General features: G+C 25.8%; 1 long non-coding RNA gene across 1 annotated transcript; it reads left to right on the top strand.

Annotated features, from left to right (window-relative positions):
- Positions 1 to 8,508: 8,508 nt before the first annotated feature.
- On the top strand, positions 8,509 to 9,419 carry LOC147941102 (uncharacterized). The gene is made up of 2 exons (XR_015561452.1): positions 8,509 to 8,680; positions 9,161 to 9,419. It is a non-coding gene; the product is annotated as an uncharacterized LOC147941102 (long non-coding RNA).
- The last annotated feature ends 2,981 nt before the right edge of the window (positions 9,420 to 12,400 follow it).

Raw genomic sequence — 12,400 nt, 5'->3', positions numbered from 1 at the left:
TTATGTACTACTAGAACACTTAGGTACAACTGAAACATTTCTAAAACTTGGTGAATTTAACAAAAATAAAGTAATAATAAATTTAAAATTGATATTAAAATGGATTTAAACATGAATCACATGTTTAAATAAAAAGATAGAAAATACATTATTTAACACATGTGCCGCCCAAAAAAATAATAAAATATCCTTAAATTTTGTAAGTAATTGTACTTCAAGATTGTAGTTGTACTGGTTTAAACATAGTTATACTTTGATAGTTTAAACTTATAAGTAGTTGTTATTAAGATTATAAATCTTTTTTGTAGTTGTACTAATTACATTAAGTACCTAAATACACTTCCTATACTTTCGTATAAAAATATTTGTTAAAATACGTTGTTTTTTTTGTTTCACATACTAATGAGGTTTAGATTCAATTTGGATAATTCAAAGTATGATGATTAAGGGATTGAATTTGGGTCTGAAATCTCAATTGTTGTGTATTTTTGTTGTTATCCATGTGTCAATGCCTCTTCGTACTATAGTGAAAATTCTGAGAAGAAGACGTAGAAAACTCCATGGTCAAGATGATGAAGAAGGTGAACAAAAAAAAAGACAAGGGTAATTTTGAGGGCCAAGCGTACGCCTAATATAAGAAAGATATTTCACGGATGAATATGAGTTAAGAAAATTATTTTACAAGGCAAAATAGAATACAGAAACATATGAGAACTTTTAATGGAACTCGTTTTTTCTAGAAAACTTGTCTATACTTTTAGAACTATTAAGTACAACTAAGAGTATTTATGTACTACTAGAACACTTAGGTACAACTGAAACATTTCTAAAACTTGGTGAATTTAACAAAAATAAAGTAATAATAAATTTAAAATTGATATTAAAATGGATTTAAACATGAATCACATGTTTAAATAAAAAGATAGAAAATACATTATTTAACACATGTGCCGCCCAAAAAAATAATAAAATATCCTTAAATTTTGTAAGTAATTGTACTTCAAGATTGTAGTTGTACTGGTTTAAACATAGTTATACTTTGATAGTTTAAACTTATAAGTAGTTGTTATTAAGATTATAAATCTTTTTTGTAGTTGTACTAATTACATTAAGTACCTAAATACACTTCCTATACTTTCGTATAAAAATATTTGTTAAAATACGTTGTTTTTTTTGTTTCACATACTAATGAGGTTTAGATTCAATTTGGATAATTCAAAGTATGATGATTAAGGGATTGAATTTGGGTCTGAAATCTCAATTGTTGTGTATTTTTGTTGTTATCCATGTGTCAATGCCTCTTCGTACTATAGTGAAAATTCTGAGAAGAAGACGTAGAAAACTCCATGGTCAAGATGATGAAGAAGGTGAACAAAAAAAAAGACAAGGGTAATTTTGAGGGCCAAGCGTACGCCTAATATAAGAAAGATATTTCACGGATGAATATGAGTTAAGAAAATTATTTTACAAGGCAAAATAGAATACAGAAACATATGAGAACTTTTAATGGAACTCGTTTTTTCTAGAAAACTTGTCTATACTTTTAGAACTATTAGGTACAACTAAGAGTATTTATGTACTACTAGAACACTTAGGTACAACTGAAACATTTCTAAAACTTGGTGAATTTAACAAAAATAAAGTAATAATAAATTTAAAATTGATATTAAAATGGATTTAAACATGAATCACATGTTTAAATAAAAAGATAGAAAATACATTATTTAACACATGTGCCGCCCAAAAAAATAATAAAATATCCTTAAATTTTGTAAGTAATTGTACTTCAAGATTGTAGTTGTACTGGTTTAAACATAGTTATACTTTGATAGTTTAAACTTATAAGTAGTTGTTATTAAGATTATAAATCTTTTTTGTAGTTGTACTAATTACATTAAGTACCTAAATACACTTCCTATACTTTCGTATAAAAATATTTGTTAAAATACGTTGTTTTTTTTGTTTCACATACTAATGAGGTTTAGATTCAATTTGGATAATTCAAAGTATGATGATTAAGGGATTGAATTTGGGTCTGAAATCTCAATTGTTGTGTATTTTTGTTGTTATCCATGTGTCAATGCCTCTTCGTACTATAGTGAAAATTCTGAGAAGAAGACGTAGAAAACTCCATGGTCAAGATGATGAAGAAGGTGAACAAAAAAAAAGACAAGGGTAATTTTGAGAGCCAAGCGTACGCCTAATATAAGAAAGATATTTCACGGATGAATATGAGTTAAGAAAATTATTTTACAAGGCAAAATAGAATACAGAAACATATGAGAACTTTTAATGGAACTCGTTTTTTCTAGAAAACTTGTCTATACTTTTAGAACTATTAGGTACAACTAAGAGTATTTATGTACTACTAGAACACTTAGGTACAACTGAAACATTTCTAAAACTTGGTGAATTTAACAAAAATAAAGTAATAATAAATTTAAAATTGATATTAAAATGGATTTAAACATGAATCACATGTTTAAATAAAAAGATAGAAAATACATTATTTAACACATGTGCCGCCCAAAAAAATAATAAAATATCCTTAAATTTTGTAAGTAATTGTACTTCAAGATTGTAGTTGTACTGGTTTAAACATAGTTATACTTTGATAGTTTAAACTTATAAGTAGTTGTTATTAAGATTATAAATCTTTTTTGTAGTTGTACTAATTACATTAAGTACCTAAATACACTTCCTATACTTTCGTATAAAAATATTTGTTAAAATACGTTGTTTTTTTTTGTTTCACATACTAATGAGGTTAATATCTACAAAGTAATCATAAAAGTGTAATGTAATTGAAGTAAAAATGAGACCTGGTGTGGCAAATGTTTTTAAATAATTTTATATTTCATTCACAATAATATGGTTTTAGAAGATAGTAATATAAAAATAAATACTCTATAACATTGTTTTGTTATGAGTTTTATTTTATTTTACTAGTAAACTAAGTTGTACCAATTATATTTAGTTGTATCGCCATAGAAACACAAAAAAAAAACTATAACTAAATATGATTTGTTCGACATTTTTAGTGAGTTCCACATGCAAAAAATAGTATTCACTAAACGAGTGTGATGAACAATAAGTAACACAAAATATAGTCTTCTTTAAACGAGCATGACAAATATTTTCTTTTAAAATCTATTGTATTTTATCTCCATTCTTTAAACAATATCTCCTGCAATCAAAATATGTGACAATTAGAATTCATTGTCCTCTGAAAATGAATAAAAACTGACATTAAAATAGTTGTCACCTTGAATCAATATTCAATAATACTAGTTGTATCAGTAGTACCAATTGTACCTTAAACTGGAAATCAGAGCAAAATTGACTTTTATCTAGCTACAGTTCAGTACAATTTAACCACTGAATTCTATAAATTCTAAACGTAATTTGACCGTAATCGACTGAAACACAAAGGAGAATTAATTAGATGAACCCAACGAACATAACATGATGAATTTTAAAATCTACAATCTCCATTGAGTACAAATTAAACAACAATATGTGTGCCTGCATCATATATGATTTTCAAAAACGTTAAATCTTACAAAAACAGTTAACAAGCCAAAGAATTTTACCTAAATTGAGCTTTGGTGGAGCTTTAATGGTGGAGGTGCTTTGTTGTACGAACGAGTTCGTGATGGAGAAAAAGAGGTGCATTATGATTGGTTTATTTTTTAAGTTTTTTATGAATAATTTTTATTTATATAAATAAATAAATATTAAAAGAAAGGGCAAAACTGAAAATTAGAATTATTGTGAAAGTACAGAGGTCTGTAGAATTAATGGGGATAATGTAGAAAAGAATTTTAGATAGAGGGGCACAAAAGAATTAAATCCCTTAATTTAATAGAGTGTTTGTTGAAAAAAAAAACCATTTCTGCTCGCATTCAGCTTTTTGGCTTTTTTTGGTTTTGATTCGGGTTTCAGAAAATGTGTACCTCAAAGTAGAACTGAAATTTATCACTTCGGTTCGGACCAATCGGTTGGATTAATTCTGGTTCGAGTTTGGCTCGGTCGTGAAGAAATAATTATAACTAACTAAATCAGAACCCGCACGATGTGCGGGTTTTAAAATTGTTGAAGAAAAGAAATCGTAAACCCTAAACAATTTTTTAAAAATTGAAACAAAAAATATTTCTTGAAGTAAATATTTTAATAATTTTAGTTAGAGAAAAAAATCATATTTGTATTTACCTTCATACACTTATTTATATTTTTATATCTTAAATATATTATAAAAATTATTACAATAATCTAAATCTAATTTATACCCCACCAAAACTTTTGTCAAATACTCATCATTACAAACATTATTATTGTCAAATTTCAAGAACATATCACAACTTATTACAAAATATTTTACATTCAAAGAATTCATCAAAACAACATATAATTAATAACCATGTACAATTTTACTGTATGTTTTACCATTAAAAATATGCTCTTACACCCAAAATTATTTTATTGTTAAAGTATGCTCTTTATCACCACCTAAAATGTCTTTTAAACAAATTAAACAAATTTTATGTTGTTTTACTTTCATTGTGGCATAATTATAGTTCTTATAATTACTAAAATTGTTTTGTGACATAATTTTTTTAACCATAAATGTTTTTACTCCAAAGATATTTTGGATGAACAACTGGTGAAAATTATCTACTCGAGTACAATGATTTTATGACCAATCCAATCAAAGTTTTTATTGACAAATTGAAAGAAAGTTAATATAACATAATAAAAATTTGAAAATTATAAACAATTCAAAATAAAAACTTTATAAACAATCAACAACATGATATATGTCATAATCACGTTAAAAGATTAATGATTTCCGTTTTATTTTATTAACATTTTTTTTAACAGATTTTATTAACATCTATATTAACATTTTTGAAGTACATTTTGGTTTATGCCTTTGAAGTTTATCTTATTTAATTTGTTTTTTTGCAACATTAACCCCTACAGATTTTCCTAAAATAACATTTCTACTTAATTAACCCCTATAGATTTTCCTAAAATAACATTTCTACTTAACTCAATTAATGGAACTATATTAATCGATCAAATTAATTTACGCTTATTGCCATACACATCATGACACCATCATTTAAGAGATCGAGATTAAATGCTCAAAACTTATTTTAATACATCTTTATAATAGTTGAATGTAAATAAAAGGACTTTGAGAAACAAAAGATTACATTCTCAATTATAATTATGACGAAGATAACGTTCATAAACACGATAACCCAAATAGTTAAAATCAAATTTTAGCAAATATTTAACTTTGTAAGAAAAAAATACATTTATTTCTGTATATATCTCATTTAGAAACTGAATATTATTATGCAATATTCTTACCAGCTCAACATCTAACATACGTTAGCATGACATTATAGTATAAGCAAATAAACTAATTATTACTGATTGACGAGAATTAAATGGGATATTCCGTAACTCACTACAAAATTCTTTGCATTAATTCTTAATTGTCATATTTTCAAAGATATTTGGTTGATATCATATTATTTGCTTTCTAAATAATATGATATCACACATAAATCTATCATGAAGAATGTACTATATAAATAATATGTCAGCCAATGAAAGAAATGACCTAATCATATGAAGCTTTATCTTTTCATTAGCAAACCAATCTTTAAGAATTTGAAAGGTAAGTAATAGTGACTTAGTTTTTATAAGGTACGGATATGCAGGTAACTAATCTTAATCCTCCAAGATTTTTTATATAGTCGTCTTTAATAACAATAAACAGTTTCTTATTTTTTTTTTAAAGGATTGAAGCGTGTTAATAGAAGAAATCTATCAGGAAGGGAAGTGTTACGCTCTACTACTTCAAGTAAGGATCAAATAAATATATTTATCAGTAAAGTCGTCGTTCATATGCTATATGTAGCAACAAAGCAAACATGAGTCATACTAATTTTCTGGATTATTCAGGCTCAAAGGACAATTAAACCATCACAAACTTACCAAACATGCGCGGTAGGCATGCTTCAACTCCATTTATGCACCTCATGGGAGCCAAACGTTAGTTTTTATATTTTTTTACAATTTTGACCAATAAAGGCTCAAGACATGTTTTAAAACATACAACAATGTTTAATTTTTACTAGGGAACCCTTTTGTTTCATATCCGGATGCACTATGGTGTCCATCATAACAAGGTAATTGTAACCTTTTGTTTCACATTTTTACACCCCTATAAATTAATGATTCATGTGATATTAGTATATTACATACTTATGCGGTATATAGTCAAGCTGATGAAACTATGGAAAAAAACTACTATGGCAATAGCAACAAGATTAGAAAATCATTGATTCGGTGGAGAGAAAAGAATATGATTCCTAGCTATGTTTGAGGCAAGCTTCAAGAAAGCATCGTTCGAGCGAGAACCTAGCCAAAGTAGCTATAATTTCTAACTAAACTGAGATGTTAATTTAATTATTTCCCAACTGTAAAAGCGATACAAACTTGGAGAATGGGAAGAAAAGTTCACCGGATTAAACTCCTCATCAGTTTGAAGAGAGACCGGAAAAACAGAGGCTGGAGGAGGAGATATATTGACTTAGTATGCTGGTCTATATTATTATTGTAACCGTTACTTGTGAGATTTTTAATTATTTATGTTTCTAAAAAACCCTATATTAATTAACTGTCCAATACCACAAACTACATCTTTACATATAAATAAAATGTTCACTATTTTGTTTAAACAGTTACAATAATAGTAAAGACACATAAATATATCTATATTAACATTTTTAAGTATTTGTTGTTCTAACATTTATGTTATACTTATTTACAAAATTAATTAGATTCCTAAAATATCTCTAACAATTTGGTTTATAGTTTGTTGACAAAAAAAAGTTGGTTTATGATTTCCTAAAACAATGTTTATATTTATATATATATAATATCTTTTTTATAAAATCATTAAAAACTCTAAGATTCAATAATAACTATATTGTTTGATACGAAACAATTATTTTTTTAAATGATTACTACTATGCTAATAAATTAATGTGAGAATAATTATTTCACGGGTTAAATATAAAAAATAGAGTATTTACAATAGGACAATTCTTGGTGAACCCAAAAAAAGTTCTTAATAATATAATTTAACCCACAGTATACCGCACAATAACCTCTAACAGATATAATTTTTTCACGGGTTAAATCTAAAAACACTAAAAACTTACGGGTTAAATTTAAAAACAAAAAACGTTTTAAAAACTAATGATGTAAGAATATTTTTTTCACGGGTTAAATCTAAAAAACTGTAACCATAATAAATTTGATATGGTAAAAATCTAATATTATCATAAATAAAACTAAATAATTGTCATTTCGTTTCGTGTCTACATACAGCTAGTCAAATTTTAAAACTAACAATCAAAATATAGTTATACAATCTTAAACACTAAACAAAAGAAATATATTTAACAAACAAATACATTTTAAATTTAGTTTTTGTTATAAAATATTGTCCTGCGGTGTACCGCGGGTTAAAATCTAGTCTATATTAACATTTTTGAAGTACATTTTGGTTTATGCCCTTGAAGTTTATCTTATTTAATTTGTTTATTTGCAACATTAACCCCTACAGAATTTCCTAAACTAATATTTCTACTTAATTAACCCCTACAGATTTTCCTAAAATAAACAGTTCTACTTAACTCAATTAATGGAACTATATTAGAAGTTAACATTTATATACGCCTATTGCCATACACAGCATGACACCATCATTTAAGAGATCGAGATTAAATGTTCAAAACTTAATTTATTTGATCTTTATGATAGTTTAATGTAAGTCGGCCAACTTTGAGAAACAAAAGATTACAACCTAAATGATTATTATAACGTAGATAACGTTCATTAACATGAGAAGCCAAATTAAGAAAATCAAATTTGACCAAATATTTAACTTCTTCGGCAAGTATAGATAATAGGAGTTAAACACACGGGCTAGATTTTTTTTACTTCGTCGGCAAGTATAGATTCCGGTTTATATCTGTAAATATCTATATATACATTTTTGAAGTACATCTTGGGTTATACCCTTTTAGTTTTAGTTATTTAAACTTTTATTTACAAAACTGACCCCTATACATTTGCAAAAAAAAATCTAGAATCAATTTATGGCAAAACAGAATTGATTACTCTAATAATATATATAAAAAAATCGAGAAATCATTTAGATTCCTAAAATATCTATACTAATTAATATAGATGAAATCATGATATTAAACAATAAATGGTTTAATGTGCCAATAATAATTATAATATCCTAATCAAATCTTCATATTTATTAATATGTTAAGCTGCAATTGGAGATTTAATAAGAAAAGGAAACATGATATACTATACCCACATTCATAATTAATAAAATATTATATTACTATCATATTTCATAACTACATTGTATATCCTATTTAAACTTTCCGAAATTGTTATATGTTCGAGATATTATATACTTTGATCACCAAGATTATCTCTACACATTCACACAAAATCCTACAACCTCTTTAAACACTATAAATACTTATCTTTTTACAGCAGCTAATATCACCACTTTCGTTTCTCTTTTTTTTTTAGCACACGCAAAAGGTTTAACCACTCCAATGGCGAAAAGGTGATTATTTGCTACTTCTTATGTTTTCCTTATTTCATTTATTTTTATAGATTTCTTTGTTTTTATCCTGTCATCTGTTACTATTACTTATTATGTGATCCAACCTTTCTCGCTAATATCATTTGTTTTTTTATATATTTACTTTAAGGTGTTAAAAATCCATGCATATGACAAATGAGATTTGATTTCCAGTTACATGAATCATCTCAAGGAGATTCATTGAGACATTTTCTCTTACTCATGCATGTGGTCAATTCCGATATTCTTAACGGAACTGTGGTCACACGCAATGACACTAAATCTGATTTCAAATATTTAAACTTAGGCTAAGTTTGAGAAATTAATGTGATACTAAATCAGTACAGGTTAATTGGTTGATATAAAATAACTATATGAGTTTGTAACGTAGATGTGTATTAATATATTTTTTAATTAGCATTCTGATAATATTCACTAAATATTGTTGTTTTTTGTTTGCAGATGTCATTGGCAAAGTCATTAACATCGGGGAGATTGAGATGCCAACTGTCAACAAACCAACTAATAAACTCAATTTTGACTTGAGAAATGAAAAATGAGTTTTAAGTAAATAGTTATTTATAATTATAAGCATGTATCATTTTCTTTATTTCAGATTTATCAAAAAGAAAAAAAATGGTCATAGTGATGAGAGACTAGGGTGTATTAAACAGTCAAAATACATAAAGTATATATAACATATTTTGGTTTAAGATATGAAGTATAAGATATGAAGTATTGATGACTATGAATTTTAATCAAGATCTATGTAACAATAGAGTATAGTGTTTTATTGATCATATCACTTAGACTTATTTGACGAGTCTACACTTTTTTAGTATTTGTTTAACTATTAGAAAAGATTTTTTTTTTTGCAATAAAAATATATCTTTCTTGAAATCCCAAATTGGCATTTCTAAAGTAAGTTTTTGTGTATCAAAATTAGTTTACACCAAACTTAAATTACTTCCAAAAATATACTTAAAAGAAATCTGAAATTAATTAGTATTCCATAATAATAATATTTAAAGCAAGAAAATAAAATATTCTAAATATTTTAATTTGCTAAAAGAAATTTAAATTCTCTGAGTCATGTGATGGAGCGGGTTAGAATTTACACAAATATGACTATATAGTTTATCTGAATGTCTATTACTAAAGCACACAAAATATTTTAATTTAAAATAACAATCAATATACAATTATACAATCTTAAACACTAAACAAAACAAAAAAAATTAATATATATAACTTCAAAAATAAAAATTTAATTATTAAAAAATTGTCCCGCGGTATACCGCGGGTTAGAATCTAGTTCTTAATGAATTTTGTTGTACATAGTTTTGGTGGATTTCTCTACTGTTTAGATTATAATTTATTAGAGGTGTTAAAATAGGTAAAGTTTTTATTAACCTATGGGTTTACCCTGTTTATTTTAGAAAAATACTTAGGTATCCCTCCCTCTCAACTAATCAGAATGTTCTAACTAATATTTTATTTAAAAAATAAATAAAAATTAAATTAAAAAGTAAAACTAATTAAGGAAACAAATTCTGTATACTTTTATTTAAAGAAAGTTAAATATTGGCTTGATTTAGATTTTACAATTAAACGATGTTATATATCGGTTTGGGTTTATAAATGAGAATTAGGGTTTAGATTTTATAATTAAAACAAAATTATATGTCGGTTTGGTTATACAAATGAGGTGATTAAGGTTTAAATTTTACAATTAGAACAAAATTATATGTCGGTTTGGGTTTACAAATGAGATGGTTAGGGTTTAGATTTTACAATTAGAACGAAATTATATGTGGGTTTGGGTTTACAAATAAGATGGTTAGAGTTTAGATTTTACAATTAGAACGAAATTATATGTCAGTTTGGGTTTACAAATGAGATGGTTAGGGTTTAGAATTTACAATTAGAACGAAAATATATATCGATTTGGGTTTATAAAAGAGCGGTTTAAGTTTCTAATTTTATAAGAAAAATACTTAGGTTCACCCTTAGAGGTGAACCTCTCCATTCACCTCCTCCTTTTCAACCAATCAAAATCTTCTATACATTATCTCATTTTAAAAATAAATTAAAATTAAATTAAAAAGCAAAACCAATTAAGGAAACAAATTCTGTATACTTTTAATTAAGGAAAATTAAATATTGGCTTGGTTTAGATTTTACAATTAGAACAAAATTATGTGTCGGTTTGGGTTTACAAATAAATTGTTTAGGGTTTAGATTTTACAATCAAAACGAAATTATATGTCGGTTTAGGTTTACAAATAATTTTTTTAGGGTTTAGATTTTATAATTAAAACGAAATTATATGTCAGTTTGGGTTTACAGATGAGGTGGTTAGGGTTTAGATTTTATAATTAGAACGAAATTATATGTCGGTTTGGGTTTACAAATGAGATGGTTAGGATTTAGATTTTACAATTAGAACAAAATTATATGTCGGTTTGGGTTTACAAATGAGATGGTTAGGGTTTAGATTTTACAATTAGAACGAAATTATATGTCGGTTTGGGTTTACAAATGAGATGGTTAGGGTTTAGATTTTACAATTAGAATGAAATTATATGTCAGTTTGGGTTTATAAAAGAGTGGTTTAAGTTTTTAATTTTATAATAATGTATACAGATTTTATTTCCTTATTTTACAAGGAGGTGAATGGAGAGGTTCACCCCTAAGTATTGTTCATTTTATAATAATGTATACATATTTTATTTGCTTATTTTATAAGGGGGTGAATGAAGAGGTTCACCCCAAGTATTGTTCATTATTTTAACGGAAATGGATTAAGTTTTTATACCCATATAAAATAAATGGGTTTTGATGGGTTTGTCCAACGGGTACGTGGGTTTATCAAGGTAATCCATTAGGGTTCTGGGTTACCCATGGGTTAATCGAAAAAAACAAAAATAATATATATACAGTAAAACCTCTATAAATTAATAACGTTGGGACCACAAAATTTTATTAATTTATTGATAAATTAAAAAATATTAATTTATAAAGATTTTTTTTTCATTTTCATAGTTAAATATTTTCTATTATAAATAAGATACTTTTGTTATAATTCACACTTTTATAGAATTTTCTTAATTTATAGTGTCGGCTATCATAATATGATGGATGTCAATAGTTTACTAGATTATCCAGGTGAAAATGATTAATATTTAGAAGTTCAGAGTTTAGAGGAAATTGTTGTTATTATCCTTCATAATAAAGTCCAAGAAGATATTGTGGTATCTTTATAACCAAATACACGTAAGAAAACAATTATTGCGTCTAGGACATTTCACAACTTTTAGATGCAATCTAAGAAAACAACACAAAGGTTTTGATACAATGAGAAAGAATATAGATGAGTTCCAACAAGAATGCAATTTCAAGAATAGGCAAACAACAATAAAGTCATATTTCACTAAATTTTCTTAAATATATATATATAAACTAATTTTATATCATTATTAATTTATAATATTTATGGGACCATATTTTTACATAGAATTTCAAAAAAAAAATATTATCTTATTATTTTATCGAATTGTGTCATTTTTTACACCGGCCCAACTCGGGACAGAAAAAAATATTAATTTATAGCAAGTATTAATTTAAAAAGTATTAATTTATAGAGGTTCTACTGTATATGCATATAATATAATATAATATATATGTATATATTAATATGTA

This window comes from Camelina sativa, chromosome 7 (genome assembly GCF_030686135.1).
Source record: "Camelina sativa cultivar CO46 ecotype springtype chromosome 7, ASM3068613v1".
NCBI lineage: Eukaryota > Viridiplantae > Streptophyta > Magnoliopsida > Brassicales > Brassicaceae > Camelina > Camelina sativa.
This window is presented reverse-complemented; position numbering and strand designations above follow the sequence as displayed.